Source organism: Tinamus guttatus, unplaced genomic scaffold (genome assembly GCF_059628265.1).
Source record: "Tinamus guttatus ecotype Peru unplaced genomic scaffold, ASM5962826v1 Tinamus_guttatus_pri_ptg000467l, whole genome shotgun sequence".
Classification (NCBI taxonomy): Eukaryota; Metazoa; Chordata; class Aves; order Tinamiformes; family Tinamidae; genus Tinamus; species Tinamus guttatus.
In genome coordinates this window covers 66,636-80,130 of record NW_028289001.1, presented here as the reverse complement: position 1 = coordinate 80,130, position 13,495 = coordinate 66,636, and the positions used below count along the sequence as shown (strand labels likewise).

The following is a 13,495-nucleotide window of genomic DNA, read 5'->3' as shown; positions in this document are numbered from 1 at the left end:
TGTCCTGGAAAGTGAATACTTATCTGTCCTGGATAATCTGCCAAGGCACACTGAAAAACAAAAGACTGGTGAGTCAAAAAGGTTAATTGTTTTGTATTAAGTGGTAAATAAATAATATCAGGCTCCGTGCCATCTAGAAACATCAAACGCTCTCTTCCTTTTTGAATAACCATCGCAATCATATCAATAGCAGTGGTGACAGTTTTGCCAAAATTATGAGGCAGAAACACCCATTCTAAGATTATTAATGGACATGCGTCCTGTGGTATCCATTGTGCTAATAGGCCATAAGGTTGGAAGCTAGAATAAAAAAACAAAAAGACTGACAGGATAATTCTGCTTTCATCTGTGCACAGTCTGAGTGGTTAATTTGTCCACAACTTTACCAAGTGCAGCTCGTGCGGGAGGAGTAAGCTTTCTTGAGGATGTCAAACTCGTGTCTCCCTCTAAGAGCTTAAATAGAGGATGTAATTCTTTTGTGGAAATCCCTAAGGAGGGACGGATCCAATTAATAGTTCCCAAAAGTTTTTGAAGATCATTCAAAGTCCTTATGTCAATGATTGCGGTCGAATTTGATGATCAGAAATTCTCCATCCTAAATATCGCTAAGGCGGACTTTCCTGTGCTTTATCTTCTGCAATTTTTAATCCTTCAGCTGATGCTGCTCGCGTAATCTGATGCAGAGCCTCTTCTGCTGTTTCCTTTTGCTCTGCAGCAATCAATATATCGTCCATATAGTGATAGATGAGGACGTTATCAAAATATTTGCGTATTGGGCTTAAAACTGCTGCCACAAATTGTTGACATAATGTAGGACTATTTTTCATGCCTTGTGGCAGAACTCTCCAATGGTATCTGCTATGCGGTTCCATAGCATTGATGGAAGGTACAGAAAATGCAAACCGAGGTGCATCTTGCGGTGCAAGTGGAATGGTAAAGAAACAGTCTTTCAAATCGATTACTATCAAAGTCCATGTTTGAGGTAACATTGCTGGAGAAGGGAGTCGAGGCTGTAAGGCTCCCATATCTTCGATGACTTTGTTAATTTTTCTAAGGTCATGTAACAGTCTCCAGGAATTATTTTTCTTTTGAATTACAAAAACTGACGTGTTCCAAGGGCTTGTAGTAGGAACTATATGACCAGCTTGCAATTGTTCATCTACTAACTTGTGTAATTGCAGCAGTTTATTTTGTGGAAGGGGCCACTGATCTACCCACACCAGCTTGTCCGTTTTCCAAATCATGGGTGGGACCTGCTGCTGGATAGTGACCCCTAAGAAAAATCCCTGCTTAACTGCATGCCCCATTGACTCAAACAGTCTCTCCCTCACAAGGTGATGGATCCAGGCAATATAAATGGCCTAATGTTTGCAGTTCTTCCTTCTGGGCCAATAATATTTATCAATCTTTTGCTTTGCATTGGGGTACTCTGCCCACCAATTCCTGAAAGCGATGTATGTGCATTAATTAGGGGTAAACTGCTTGGCCATTGTGAGGGAGCGATGACTGTAACATCCGCTCCGCTATCTAAAATTCCTTGTACATTAAACTTTATCAGTCCTGCTTGTAACATACAGGATATCTGCGGGCGATTCATAGTTATCTGTTGAGTCCAGAAAATTTCATGCCCTGTGGACCCAAAAGAGCCTGTGCCATGGTTAGTGTTTGCAGCGTTTGGTGTCTGTGGTAAAAAGTATACTAATTGTGCTGTTCGGCTTCCTGCTGGCACAGTACAGGGTGGTATCAGAGTCCATACCATTATCTTAATTTCTCCTATGAAATCTGCGTTGATAACTGCAGGTAACACAAACAGCCCTTGTCTCGTTGTTGAAGATCGCCCTATTAACAGTGCTGCCCTTCCTCGCCCCAGGGGGCCGTGGACACCAGCTGGAATTAGCACAACTGATGTATCAGTAATTAGCACTTCTATTGTGGTGGCCAGGTCCACCCCGGTGCTGCTGCTTGTGCCAGCGCACAAGCGGTGACTGCTTCCCGGTGAGGCCGCTCTGAGGGGTGATTTGCTGTCATGGCGCGACCCCTTGCCGCGCTCCGCTTGAAGTTTCCCGAAGGGGCTAGCGGTCGACCTTCCTTATCAAATTTTGATCGACACTGATTAGCATAGTGTCGTCCTTTGTGACAGTGCGGTCATATTCCAGGCGCTCCTCCTCTGTTTGCTTGCGTTTTTGGACAGTATTTACAAATATGCCCAAATTGGCCACAAGCAAAACATGTCTTTTTCATAGACATTGTTGCAAATGTTTCAGCCATCAGTGAATATTCATACTGTTTGGTACCGACATTAATACATGCTTTTAGCATGTCATCAATAGTAGGATCCTTTAGTGGCCGCAAAACTCTCTGGCAATCGGGGTTAGCATTCTCAACTGCTAGTTGCTTAAAAATGTAGCTTCGTGCTTGTTCATTATCAATTTGTTTTTCCAGAGCCTCATTAAGCCGATCCAAAAACTTCATATATGGCTCATTCACATTTTGTCTTATGCTAACAAAAGGCTGTCCTTGTTTACCAGCCTCTGGGACGGCCTTAAGGGCGCAGAGAGCAAGTGCCTTAACTTGTTGCAGGCCCTCAGGGGGGATTTCTGCTTGTGCTGTTGTAGCACTGTGATCGCCCTCGCCCATTAGCACGTCCACAGTAACAGCCCGTAAAGGACCTTTTTTCGAGAGCCACTGGTTTTTCTCCCCCTGTGCTCGAGCAAGCTGTCTCATTTTCGATTCCCACATCATATATTGCATATCAGTCATAATGAGGCGAAACAAAGTTTTAAAATCATGGGGAGTAAAAACCGAAGAATCACAAAGAGATCGTATAAGGTGGGTGGTATATGGTGCGCCAAGGCCATGATCTGTCACCGTGCGTCGCACGTCCTTAATAAGATTATACAACAGACCTTCCCAACGGGGATTCTGGTCTGGTGCACAGATAACGGGAAAGGTTTTCAGCATGCCCACATCCCCTGCTTGTTTTGCTCCTTGTTTTACTGAGGCTCATTTATCGTGAGGATCCGGGGGGTATAGGTCTGGCTCCTTTCCAGGGTCAATAGGACCCGGACCAAAAGGATCATCGTCCTGGTCATCAGGTGGCAGTACCGCAAAGGCTTTTGAAGCACGTTTTCTTTTCTGATCCTCATCAGGACACGATTGAGGTAAAGGAGGCGCGGAGAGGATGGCAGGGGCCCAAACTAGGGCCCAACCAAAGTTTTGGCATTACAAAAGCTTGCTTGGGGCGATACACAGTTGCCACTTCCAGGATGGTTGGTGTGCACGGACCCAGCTCCTCCACAGTTCCCTGGGCAACACAATCTGCCCTCCTCACAGCTGCAAAGGGGAGTAATGGAGGATGGAGTGGAGTGAAGACATCGCAGCCAAACTCTGTTGCACTCCTTGCGCTGGGCCGCTGATAAGCTGCACAGTAGCTGTCTAATGGGAGATATACAATAACATGTCCGGTGCTGAGCCAGCAAAGGTGGCAAATCACTCCTTTCAGATGAACTTTGCTCATTATAATGTGAAAACCACACCTCCGTCCCGAACGTTACCCGCCTCCGAGGTACGAACACTCCTCACTGAGCATGTGCTCTAGATTTTCGGTTGACTGTACCTTTAAATGAAAGCGAGAAACTTTTTCACCAATCAATAACAATATTAAGTATGACTCTAGTCACTCAAGCTCCACCTGAATGTAAATAAAAGTATAAAAGGTGAACTAAGGATGAAAAGTCTGGGGGGAAGAAACCATTGTAACTCCTGGGTCAGTTGACAGGCTGAGCCCCCTTCCCTCCCCTCAGGTTGGGACGCTGCCTGAGGAGACTAAGGAGCGAGGACGGAAGAATCCATCATAACTCTTGGATCAGTCGATGCGCTGATCCCCCTTTCCTCCCCTCGGACTGGTCCGCTGCCTGAGGAGACTCGAGACTGTGAGCCCTCTCCCATCTTCTGGGGTGAGTGATCATTGCACATTTGTACATCAGAGCTAGCTAAAACCCCCACGCTCTAGTAGAGAACTTCCTGTACTGACATCCAAAACCTGCTTTGTAAATGTTGCATTTGAATAAATCACACTGTTTGTGAACTCAACTACCTGTTTGGGGGGAGGCAATCGGACTTACAGTTGACAGACTGTTCGTGAATCCGATACTGCCAGAGTCGAGCTTATAGGTGATTACACTATTTGGGAACTCGATTCGCTCCTAGGAAGGCGATCGGACCTACGGTCCACAGACTGTTTGTGAATCCGATATTGATTTGATATCTCCTTCCCCCCCCCCCCCCGCCCACCACCACCATCACTACGGCTTTCAAACTGCAACAGTTTCACAGTCAAGCAAGATTTCCCCTTGGTGAATCCATGCTGACTACTCTTGAGCACCTTCTTGTCCTCCATGTGCCTGAAGGCAACGGCCAGGATGAGCTGTTCCATCACTTTTCCGGGGACGGAGGTGAGACTCACTGGCCTGTAGTTGCCTGGGTCCTCCTTCTTGCCTTTTTTGAAGACTGGCGTGACATTGGCCTACTTGCAGTCCTCCGGCACCTCCCCCGTTCTCCAGGATCTTTCAAAGATGATGGAGAGCGGCTTAGCTATGACATCCACCAGCTCACGCAGAACTCTGGGGTGCATCCCATCAGGGCCCATGGATTTGTGGGTATCGAGTTTCCTTAGGTGCTCTCTGACCCAATCTTCCTCTACCTAGGGCAAGTCTTCCTCTCTCCAGGCTTCTCTTGTCCCTAGGGACTGGGACTCTAAGGGGCTGCCCTTGGTAAACACCGAAGCAAAGAAGGCATTCGGCAACTCTGCTTTTTCTGTGTTATTTGTAACCAGATTATCCACTCTGTTGACCATCGGACCCATGTTTTCCCTGATTTTCCTTTTGCTGTTAATATATTTGAAGAAGTTTTTCTTGTTATTTTTAACATCCCTTGCCAGATTGCGTTCCAGATGTGCCTTAGCTTTCCTTGTCACATCTCTGCATTCCCCGACTATGTTCCTGTATTTCTCCCAGGGGGCCTGTCCTTTTTTCCACATTCTGTATACCGCTGCCTTCTGCTTGAGCATTGCCACAAGCTCCTTGCTCATCCACGCAGGCCTCCTGCCCCCTCTGCCTGACTTCTTACACACAGGGATGCACTGTTGCTGGGCGTGGAGGAAGTGCTGCTTGAAAACTAACCAGCTCTCTTGGGCCCCCCTACCTTCTAGAGCTCTAGCCCATGGGATTCTTCCAAGGAGGTCTCTGAAGAGGCTAAAGTTGGCCCTCCTGAAGTCTGTTTATTCTTCCAAATCATTTCACTATGCTCATTACCATATTATTCTGCTAATTCATGTTTTCTACTGTTTCTACTCCTCTCTTTTGTCTATGTAAGGGAGAGGAAGACCTTTGAAGATGGCCAAAGCGATATGCGTAATGAGCATAATGCATGGAATCTCTTGTATCATTCTAAATCCAATATATGTATTTAGTGCAAGTAGCTTCAGTTCTTGGATGCCTCACCTTAATAGAGATGCAACACTCCTTTGGAGATTGATGCTGGGCCATATGCCATAATCCTTTTATCCCTCTAATGTGAATTTCTAAATGATAATGGCAGTTATTATCTATTCCTCCATCTAAATTAAAGATTCCCCCATCCTGTACGGCAACAGTATTTCAGCTTAGATTCCTCTGACCACCATATCTCAAATCCACTTCGCCCTCCCTTAAAGTCTTTACTTACTATAATTATAGTAGCCTGATTCCTGCTGCTCACTTTTTTCCATACTGTTATTGTGTCATTGGATTTAGATTTAACAATCCCTTCAATCCAATTCTGTCCTCCCCCCATTCCCCATAATATATTCAATATTATTAAACCTAACAATATGGCAGTTCCCTTTTCTGGAGTTTTCATAGCTTCCCTAGATTTTCAGTTTTTAACCCTTCACAATATCATACGCAAGGGGTCCTCAGTATGTTTGCACTGGTATCCTGGGGCCACTTTTATCCTTGTGTAATGAACCCACGGTTCAATACCCTCTACCTTTACTGCAGTGTGGGCTGTCAAGAGTACTTGGAAAGGTCCTTTTCAGTTCTCCTGCAGTGGTTCTGAGCTCCAGGCTTTCACACAGACAAAATCTCCCGGTTTATAAGGGTGCACCAGAGTATCAAGAGCAAGGGGTGAGGACATCAGGACAACATGCCGTCAAAGAGTTGCCAAAGTCTTTCCTAAAGAGATTAAGTACAACTGCAAGTCTGTAATACCCTTCACATGCATTTCTCCAGGGAGCCCTGGTGCCTGATAAGGCTTTCCATATAGTAATTCATATGGACTAATTTTATTTATTGCATGAGGTTGGATCCTGATTCTCAAGAGGGCTAATGGTAAAGCCTGTAGTCACTTCAATGAAGTTTCCTGACATTTTTACCAATTTGTAGTTTAAGAGGTTGATTCATCCTCTCCACCTTCCCACTTGACTGAGGTCTCCAAGGAGTACATAGATCCCATTTAATCCCAAGAACCTTCCTAAGGTGTTGTGTCGCACCTTGTGAAGAAACAGACTCAGTCTGGGGTGCAGAGTGAGACAACTTTATTTTCAAACCAACCTCTTTTTATACTTAACACAAGTGTTGCAAAGCTTACAACCAATCAGCATCTTGCCACCTGTGCGGTTGTCCTGGCTTTGCTTCTTTTCTTCTGACAAGACATTCCTCACATGAGGCAGGGGGAGGTGTTTTGTAGCCCTCCTCCTTTTTCGGCTCTATCCCCCATCTGCTGAGAAGACTGACATCCTTGTGGTTAACTATCTGCTAACAAGGTACTATTGTCTTTGAAGGAGCCTCCACACTGTTGTACTTTATCAGCCACAAAATGAGGACCTCAGTCAGAGGATATCCCTATTGGAACACCAAACCTGGGTATGATTTCTTTCAATAACACTTTGATTACCTCTCCTGCCTCCTCGTTCGACAAGGAAAGGCTTCTAGCCATCCTGAAAAGGTGTCAATTACCACCAAGAGACACCTGTAACTACTTTGTCTTGGCAGCTCTGAGAAATCGATCTGCCAGTAGTCCCCAGGGGAATTACCCTGTTTAATAATTCCTGAGGGAGGCCTCTTTCTATTCATTGGGTTATTTCTGAGGCATAGGGGGCACTTTGCAGTAACAGATTTTACAATTCCTGTCATTCCCACACTGACAACTGAATTTACTAAACTAGAAATCATAGCCTCACTTCCCCAATGAGTTTCTTTGTGTTTCCTTTCCACGATCTCAGTCATTATTGGCTGAGGGACAATAATTTGTTTCGTTGGGGTCACTAACCATCCTTCATTAGTCAATATTGCATTTAGTGTAGCTGCTAATGTCTTATCTGCCTCACTATATTTAGGCCTTACCTCTGGGAGCTCAATCCTTTTTACCCATACTAGAGCCAGGATGCCTTGTTCAGCAGCCTCCTTTGCAGCTTTATCAGCCAACCTGTTTCCCATGCGTACTGCTGTCTGGCCAAATTGGTGTGCTTTACAATGCATTATGGCCACCTCTCTCGGTCATTTTATGTCCTGTAGAAGCTGAAGGATTTCTTCCTTATACTTGATGGGTGATCCTTAAGATAACAGCCCTCTCTCTTTCCAAATGGCTCCATGAGCTTGGACCACTCAACGCATATTTGGAATCAGTCCATATATTTATCTTTTGGTCTTCGGCTATTTTGAGAGCCTGGCTCAATGCCACCAACTCTGCCTTTTGTGCTGATGTATTGGCAGGAAGGGACTCTGCCTTTAACACTTGGGTAGCGGTAACTACTGCCTATCCAGCAATCCGTCTTCCACCTCATACAAGACTGCTGCCATCTGTGAACAACTCCAAATCGGGATTGGTTAATGGCTCATCCCTTAGATCCTGTCTGCATGAATACACATGTTCAATAGTCCACAGGCAACCATGATAGAGAGTTTCAGAGTGCCTTAATTTGGAATTCATAAACATTGCTGGGTTAACTGCTGTGGTAGTTTTAAGCTCCACATTATCCTGTTCTAATAGGACAAGCCGATATTTCAGCATATAGCTGGGAGACAACCAACGTCCTCCTTTTTGTTCCAGAACAGATATTACCACATGCGACACATATACTGTGATCTTCTGTCCAATCGTCAGCTTTCTAGCTTCCTGAATCAAAATGATGGTTGCAGCTACTGACCGCAAATATCCTGGCCATCCCTTACTCACATTGTCCAGCTGTTTGGAGAACTACCCCATGGCCCTCCTCCATGCCCCCAGTTTCTGAGTTAGCACTCCCATGGCCAGCTGTTACCGTTCGTGTACAAATGGCTCAAAGGGCTTTGATAAATCAGGTAATCCAAGTGCTGGTGCTGACATCAGGGCCCTTTTCAAGTTTTTAAAGGCTGCTTGGCAGTCGGGGTCCACAATAGGTGGTTCTCTTTCGACTCCTTTAAGGTTTCATAAATGGGCCTTACCATCAATCCATAGTTAACAATCCACAGTCTACACCAGTCGACCATACCCAGGAATGCTCTCAACTCTCGTGCAGTTCTTGGTTCTGGAGTTTGGCAGATTGCCTCTTTCCTGTTATTTCCCAGTTTCCGTTGTCCTCGTGAAATCTCGAGACCTAAATAAATCAGTCTCCTTTCCTATCTGAGCTTTACTTCTCGTTATATGGTATCCTCCTTGTCCCAAGAAATTTAACAGGCTTATGGTCATTTGTAGACATTCTTCCCGAGTTTCAGCTGCTAACAAAATGTCATCTACATACTTCAATATTGTTCCTTCTGGGTTTTCTCTTTTCCACAACTCCAGCTCCTTTGCCAATTGATTGCCAAATATTGTTAGGCTGTTCTTAAACCCTTGAGGCAGCACTGTCAAAGTGAGTTGCATTTTTATGTCCAGCAGTGGGGCTCTCCCACTCGAAGGCAAATGTTGCTTGACTGTTTCTATCAAGGGGTATGCAGAAGAAGGCATCCTTTAAATTGAGCACAGTGAACCACCATGGTTCTTCTTTAAATTTGCTAGTAAAGTATATGGGTTAGCCACTACTGGGTACACTCTTGTACAATTTGATTTATTGCCCTTAAATCTTGAACTAATCTATACTGCCCATTAGGTTTTCTCACTGGTAATATTGGTGTATTATATTCTGATTCTCATTCTCTTAACAACCCATACTTCAGAAACTTACTTACTGTACTTTCTAGGCCCTTCCTTGCTTCCAATTTGAGGGGATATTGTCTTAGTCTTACTAGTTTAGTCCCTGGTTTTAGTGTAACCTCGACCAGGTCCACCAGCTTGGACCGACTGGGAATTTCTTCTGCCCATACCAGGGGGGTCACTGCATCCTCTACTTCGATCGGGATCTTTTCCTCCTGCTTGTCCTGTAACACAAAAGCACTCGCCTCCACGGCTTTTGATTCAGGTATCAATAACTGCACATCCCCATCTTTAAAGATTATCTTTGCCTCTAATTTGCTTAATAAGTCCCTACCAATCAAAGGCTTAGGACAGTTGGGCATATATAGAAAATGGCGAGTCATCCATTGTTTCCCTAACTTGAATTTTAGAGGTTTAAAAAAAGGCGATATTTCCTTGTTCCCTGTGGCACCAACAATGCTTACAGTATCAGAGCTAAAATTTCCTTTACAAGTATGAAGTACAGAATAGGTAGCTCCTGTATCAACCAAAAATTCTATTTCTTCATTCCCCAGCCTTAATGTAACCAGAGGTTCAGCTGGGGTTGAATCCCCCGGTCCCTGTCAGTAATCTTCATCTAATGCCATCAATTTGACTGTCTTTAGAGCAGGGTCCAACTTTCTTGCTTGTGGACATTTGTTTTTCCAGTGTCCCTTCTTCTTGCAGAGTGCACACCGATCCGCTGCGAGGTGGGGCCCTTTAAAAAGAGAGGCTGCTTTTCCCATCCTCTTCCCATTCCTGGATTGCTTCTGTTAAGCACCCCCCCACACCTCTTCCTCTCAGAAAACTTCTTCCTGAGAGGGCATTTGTGCTTGAGCAAATGCAGCTGCTGAGACTGCAGTGTTATGCTTGTTCTCTACTTCTCTGTTATTGTATACCTCATATGCAGTCCCTATTAACTGAGATATTGACATTCCTAGCATACCATCTACTTTCTGAAGTATTTACTCCTTCCAATTCCTTAACTCTGATACAGGCATTCCCTCTGCTCCCACTACCTATCACAGTGTTCTGCTGTGCTTGAGTCCTGCCTGCAAACTCCATCCTTCACTTCCTTCATCATCAAACCCTGCTTTGCCTGCAACTAGATTCCATCCCTTACTTCCTTTATCATCAATCCCCCCTTTCCCAAGAGACCAACAATTGCACATCCTCAGACCATCATCCACTTACAAAGTCTTTCAAACATTTTTCTCAGTACTTCAAGCCAAACAAAGCTGACATCCCTTCTTTTTCTTATAAGAGTCACCAAATGCAAAGTTCAGACATGAGCAACCGACACAGAATACCGATGCCGCTCTGAGTTTTAAAACATCACAATTAACCAATCACCAAATAGGAGATCCAGACGAGGAAACCTGATACCGTTCCAAGTTTCAGCACCACAGTTATCCAGCAATACAGGCCTGATTTTAACCCTTTGATGGAACTGTAACACATAGGACCCTTATTTCAACCTTTACCCTTTATGCTGCAGCTACCCTGTAGCCCTCCCTGCGAAGCTTTCGCTTCATGACGGGCGAGCTTTTCGGCCAACCCCTTCGACTGAATCTGTCCCTTCCCTTAGGTACGTACCTTTGCCCAACCCTGCAAAGCTTTCGCCTTGTCTTACGGGCGGGCAACCTTTTTAAGGATCCTTTTATAAGGAAAGGAATGCCTTTACCTTCCCAGGGGTCTTGCTCAGAGCTCTTCAGTCTGGGGATCGGAGGTTCTCCTCGAGAATCCTTCGGTGCCGGCTGGAGGTCCTGCGATCCCACGGATCTGTCGAGGTTCAGAAGCAGTGTCCCACCTGGATCGCCAGAAATTGTCACCAAAACCTGGGAATAAACCACTTAACACCAATGTAGTATTAAGAAGCAGGCATTTGCTTTATTGCAGCGCTGGGTGCACGGGGGATAGTTCCACCTATCCTACACACCCTAAGGTGTGTTTGCTAAAACTTTTATTTCTCTATTATCTACATATGCATTAAACTCTAGGAATGATCATACATATTCATTCCATTTCCCGGAACTAATTATAATATACCCCACCCTTGTGCCCATGCACCCTCTGTCCCTTTGGTGGTCTCTGGTGGTCGTCTCACCATGTCCACTCGACCTTCTGGAACTCACTTCCATATATGGCCCCATTCAGGCTCAGAGGCCCTGTTTTGGTCCTACTGCCCAGTTCCAGACAGTTCCTTGAAGATACAGTGGTCCTTATCTTCGTCTTCAACCGGTCTTTGCTGTTTTTGTCCATATTCTCTCATTATGTCCCAGGAACGTCTGCTGTTTTGTCTGCATTTTCCAGCGACAACAGCAAAAATATGTCCTTGTGTGCATTTCCTTCTGGGGTTTCTCATAACACTGTCTCTCATTAGAACTACACTTTGAAGGACAGAGAGACTGTCTTTGAAAACATGCATCAGTGTGTGCCCACAACTCACACATAATTAGCTTATTCTGATTCAACTTTTACAAAATAACAGAAATTTAAGGCTAATAAACTGGAAAATTTTATGTTAACGTAAAGCAAAGTCTTGATCTTTAGACAACATAGCTGTAAATCTTAACTATATACTAATACTTGCTGTATATAAACTTTCCTGTGTTGAACAGAAAGTTAGACATCAGCACCCAGTAAACTACCATGGCTCCAACAAGTGACACCATAGAAAACAAGAAGCTTGACCACTGACCAAAGGATCCAAAATAATACTTGCAAACATCTGGAAATTCCCAGGGTGAGGTATCTATTAAAGCTGAAGAAAACATTTTTTAAAAAGATATATATATATAAAGTAACATTTCTAAATTAAAAATTACATTAAAGATTTAGATATCACAACTCTTCATAACAGGATTTTTTTTTTGTATGAGAATATTCTGACACAAACTCACAGTGCTTCCTCATGCTAAGAAAATGCACCAACTTTAAAGGCTTATCAGGAAGCATTGGTCTGTTCCATTATTGTTGGATGCTGCAAAATGGCTTTTGAACAACAAAAGTACATTTAAAGTAGTATTGCTGTCAGCAAGGCAACTGTCCATAAATTGTATCCAACACCAAATGTACAGTACACAAATGCAGTCAGTTGTACGCATTTTAGAGACAGCAGTATTACAGCTTTAAGGCAGTTAAATAATGACTATCTTGTTCCTTTTATACAGAAACAGACTTGGACATTTTCATCTTTGCTATACACAAGCCTTAGGGTAGTACAGACCACAGAGGTGGATGCAGCTATAGTGCATGCTCTCCTACTATAGGATGTGCTAAGAAATGCACATAGAGAACTAGACAGTGCTTACGGAAAGGCAATGGGAACTCATAACTCTAAGTCCCTAAACACTTAGTAAATGAGCATCTTAAAAACAGAAGAATAATCCAACAAGAGAAGATATTTAATTTACAGAGTTTGGATCCAGACTCCAAAAGGAGCGACATTCAAAGGAACAGCTTTTATACTTATTAGAGGGTCAGGCAAGTAGAAAGACAAACAAATGAAGAATCTATTAGATCTCTAGATTTCACACTTGGTGGAAATGTTTACATTATGAAACTGCATTTCTTACATATCATTTTCCATGATTTCACAACTCTGTAACAGCAATAAAGTGTCAAAATGCCCATCAGTAAGATGAGAATGATTCCAGAAGTAAATTCAGCTTGTTAAGAGGAAAAAAATATGGTTTACATCATTCATCGATAACACTGCAGACAGGAGCAAGCCAGAAAACATTTTTATAAGCACATTTTTTCCTAGTTTTACCTGTTTTATTCCCCATGGGATACTTAATATAGATGTATTCATCATTGTATTCCATATCATAAATCTATTAAGAAAATAGGCAGTGAATGACTTAAGCTGCACTCCTATTTCATACCATCCTCTCACCTAAATTAAGCATGCAATATAGTATGTTCAGAATAATGCATTTTCTGGATACTATATGCGAAGGTGCTTAACATACATTGTCACTATACTGGAGTTTTTACCATGGCCATCTGTGCAACTGTCAATTTTAAAAGCAGTTCCTAATGGACTGTACACATAGATCTCATCAGGTGCTGGAAGTACATGATCAGGAGCAATCGAAAATGGATAAAAAAGAACAAAAAGAATTACTAGTAATGTCGGAATAACTACTGTCCCAATTACAGCAAGTCAACTGTTGCCAAACAAAATCTTCCCACACAAACTGTGTTTTTAAAGAAAATGTTGGACTGTATTACTTTTCAACCCATAAAAGAGTTAACAAGATTCTAAGCTAGGCAGCAGAAAATGCTATTTCCTTCTGCGAAGCATCTCTAACGTACTATA

General features: G+C 43.5%; 1 long non-coding RNA gene across 1 annotated transcript; it reads right to left on the bottom strand.

Moving 5' to 3' along the window:
• Window positions 1-11,777: 11,777 nt before the first annotated feature.
• On the bottom strand, window positions 11,778-12,839 carry LOC104567930 (uncharacterized). Its single transcript, XR_015913829.1, has 2 exons — window positions 12,747-12,839; window positions 11,778-11,932 (listed from the first exon to the last, which is right to left on the bottom strand). It is a non-coding gene; the product is annotated as an uncharacterized LOC104567930 (long non-coding RNA).
• Between the last annotated feature and the right edge of the window lie 656 nt (window positions 12,840-13,495).